The sequence below is a fragment of the Mus musculus genome, chromosome 1 (genome assembly GCF_000001635.26).
Source record: "Mus musculus strain C57BL/6J chromosome 1, GRCm38.p6 C57BL/6J".
Taxonomy (NCBI): domain Eukaryota; kingdom Metazoa; phylum Chordata; class Mammalia; order Rodentia; family Muridae; genus Mus; species Mus musculus.
This window is the reverse complement of record NC_000067.6, coordinates 88932104-88936126: the sequence shown is the minus strand read 5'-3', so window position 1 is coordinate 88936126 and position 4023 is coordinate 88932104. Positions and strand designations below refer to the sequence as shown.

General features: G+C 48.4%; 1 pseudogene; it reads right to left on the bottom strand.

Moving 5' to 3' along the window:
• Nucleotides 1-2550: 2550 nt before the first annotated feature.
• Nucleotides 2551-3883, bottom strand: Gm4753 (annotated as a pseudogene).
• Nucleotides 3884-4023: the final 140 nt, after the last annotated feature.

Genomic DNA, 4023 nt, shown 5'->3' with positions numbered 1-4023 from the left:
AGTAGTTCAGCTGACTCTTAGTTGCTGTTGCTGCTGCCTCTGAGGTAGTTAGTTGAGCATCTGGCCTGTTTTCCCGCTTCCCTTGCAGCTATCAACGTGGTTAGTGGCTCTGCTGCTTTTACAGCTGGACTCGGGAGTCTGCTTTTTCAGCTGTTAAGCAACCAGCTGTTCTGCTGCTTTGGTGGCTTGGCATGCAGGCTGCTCTTGTAACTGCTGAGGACACTCCTCTGCCTCTGTCCCAATGGCTGCTGCTCTGCTCTTTCCTTCTTCATGTTGCTAGTGTGGCCAACTGTACCAAAAATAGGCCAGAAAAGACATCTTGAGAGAAACATTTTGGAGTCCTAATGCTACAGCACAAGGAGAGGCAGCATGGGAGATTGTCCCAACTGACCAGGGGCCTGTGTAGCCAGAGGAGTATGGGGGCCAATCATAGCAAATTTCTCATGCAAATGAGGGTCTGTGTTTGGATCAACAACAAAAAGCATTTCATGCAAATGAAGGTTTGTGTTTGCCCTAATCATGGGCATCCAAGGGAAATGCTCCCCCCTCTGGGTCAAAATAATATAGGTCACTGAGACTTGTGATAGTAAAAATTTCAGCACAAACTGTTAGAAATAATAAAGGCTGATCCTGCATCTTCAGCAGCCAGAACAAGCATCACAGATGTGATGTGTCACCCAAGACAGAGTCAGTTCTCACACAAGCAAGCAGAAATAGCATACGGTGCAACTTTAGCATGTCTAAGGGGCCTTCTGTTGTAGGCATTGCTCTCTGTAGGTCTTCCTTGTGTGGGTAGGATCAGAGCTGTTAAGGGTACTCAAGATTCCATGATGCTGGTCTCACTGTGATAACAGAGTCCTGAAGTGTAACTGTGCAGACTGCATGGCATGAAGCCTAACTGGTACAGGGACCTGGAAGCACCAGATGCCCTGGGAGGTGGACAGTGCTAGGTTTAGCATTTTTATATAACACTGCATGTAAAGGCAAATAGAGGGATAAGATATCTGCGGGAGGTGACCTCCTTCATAGGAGTGTGTGATCCTGAGCATGAAAAACCCAGGGGCCCCAGGAAGTAAGTGAAGAAGAGAAATTTCAGATCCCATGTCAGAAGGTTGCCTTGATCCAGAAAAACTTTACCACCCTGTGTGGCTCCTGATCTGACTGAATGATTACTACCCGTGTAGCCGGGCCTGGGAATCTAGATTGTCAAGCCAAGTCAACAGTCTGTGCTCTGGGACTGTCTGCAGTCAAAATATTGATCCTTTTTGACAGCTGTGAGCTGAGAACGTCTGCAAATCAGGACAAATACCAGTCCCCGGACAGTCCTGGAATAAAAGACAAGACATAGAATGACAGAGAGACTGCAGGAGCAGGCTGGGGTTTCTGGGGGAATCCAGTCCACCCCAGGTTCAGCTGAGAAAAGAACAGAAGTTGCTCCATTTCTCACCTCGCTGGGATACCCCAGCAGGGACTGTGGTTTTTGTGTGTCATCCTCTGTCTTCAGATAGCATGTGAGTAAGCAGGAGAGTAGGGAGCAATAGGCTCTACAAAGGACACAGGAAGACTGGTTCTGGTCTTTATTCCTGTATGTGTCAGCCTCTGTTGGGCATTGTCTTCCGACCAAGTTCACCTGATGTCTTGGGTCTTTGTTCATCTTCACACTCTGGTCAGTTTAGGCTCTCAGTGAGCCACCGGGTCACAATAACAAGCCAGCAAACAAAAAATTACTAACCTCATTTTTCATGATGGTTAATTTCAACTGTCAACCTAATGAGACCTAAAATCTTTTGGGAGATATTGGGCATGCCTGTGAGGAATTATCTTGATTAGGTTAATTGAGGTAAGAGTACCCACCCACTGTGAGTGGCACCATTCCCTGGGCTTGATCCTGGAATGTATGAAAGGAAAAAGTGAGCTGAGCGCCAGCATTCATCTCTCTGCTTCCTAACTTTGGATACAAACAATTCGACCAGCTGCTTCCAACTCTTGTTGCCATGGCTTCCCCACCATGATGAACTATACCCTGAAACTGTGAGCCAAAATTAACCCTTTCCTTCCCCCAAACCTACTTTTATTAGGCTATTTTATCATAGGAAGAGAGACTAATACAGCCTCTATCAGTTAGTCATAGATTCTACCCATAACTCCACTGCATACATTTAATATATCTGTTCTTTATTGTTTCTTGTAAAGAATGATTTCATTTTTTTCCCAAGTCTTTTTGCCTTTGGATGCCATGGACAAAAGACCAAAGACAAACAAAGTTTAAGGCCAAGGTTCTAACCTGAGCTCAGGGTCCCTGGGAGGCAACATACATCAATTATGGCTTCAGAGGATATGTTTCTTGGCATGGCTGTGTTTTAATTAACTATGTCTGTGCTGGCCTGTGTGCAACCATGTGCTCTGTGTTAAGACTAAGCAAGAGTAAGGACAGAGGGGTAAGAGGTACTCTCTCTGCTCACCTAGCAGTGAGGAGTCTGGATGCTTGTCTGCCCCGCATCCCTGGGGGAGTACTCACCCCTGCTCCAGGAAGCTCTCTGTCCAGGAGCGTCAATCCTCATCCTTGGGAACTTCCTGCAGACCCTCACTGTGTCAAATCCATCTACTGATCTCCAACAGGCTATGGACGTCAGGATTTGAGTCTAGGATGCTCTTCCTGTTCTTGTCCTGATATATCTCTAAGAAATATATATCTCCAAGTCCCCACACCTCCATATTATCAAACAAGAAGTCCTCCTGGGCAGACAGTTGTGTGCTGTTGTAGGTGGTGCATGCAGGCTTGGGCTTGCTGTGTCCTTTCCCAAAGTCGGCAACCACCCAAAGCCCAAAGTAATGGTGCTGTCCACCCATGCCCAGTCCATTGGGTATGGACTGCTGTCTATAATTTAAGTACATGAAGTGGTTATTGTAGCCGTGTGCAGATGTGTGGCCATTCTGGGGGGCAATGGAGAACAGGAAACATTTGTTGTCCCCTTGGAACTGAGGCTTAACTTCCCAAGAGCAGGAAGCAAAGCCACCAAAGACGTAGCCATTCCTGTCCTTAAGGACAATCAGGCTGGGCCCCTGGTTCGTGACGAGGCAGCATAGCTGGGAGAAGCTCTGCCCATGGAACTGTGTGGAAAACAGCAGGCACCAGAGTTGCCGATGCTCCACTGCCAGGTGGGAGCTGAGGTAGATGACAGACAGCACATCTGGAATGCTCTCAAATGGCCTTCCTTGGTCCATGTGGCACTCGGGGACCAGTGTGAAATGGTCAAAGGATGGGCCCAGGAGGCATAGGCACTTGTGGATGACCACACTCAGAAACACACCCACCCAAGGGACATGGAACACCCACTCCTCCATCATGGCTTGGTCGCAGATCTGGTCCAAACACTGAAGGCCCAGAAACTGGTGGGCATCTTGAAACTTCATCTCTGAGAGCAGCTGTGCAGCCATCACCTGCACAGCTGAGATTATTTTCTTAACCATAAGGCCCTTGGGGGTGGGGGGAACCGTGGATTTCCTGCAGGTCAGGCTCGAAGCTCATGCTGGTGAGTCAGCACATGTACCACAGGGGCCACCAGGTCCTCTGTGAACTTCTGGACGTCTCTAGTCTTTGTAGGACCCTCCACAGCTGAGATTATTTTCTTAACCATAAGGCCCTTCATCTCACCACTCCCTTTCAACAGCTGGGACAGGAACGCTGTGAACTGCTCCCTGGAAATGCTCCTGCAGCTCCTGTGTGCCCTGTCAGTTGGCTTCACCCTCCGCATGCCATTATATGGTCTGCCATCGATGGGGAAAGAGCCTCCTTGACCTGAGTTAAGCAGGGATTACTGGAAAACAAGCTGAGAACAAGGCCAATCGATGCCTGCAACTGTGGGACCTTCCTGTGACCCATGGTGCCATCTTCCCAACCAGAAGATCCCAAAGTGTACTGGCTCAGCCTGAGATAGAGCTCAGTGGTAGAGGGCTCACTGCTATAAGGAAGGGCCCAGGGTTTGATCTGTAGTGGTGAAAATAAGAAGATGGAGGAGGAAG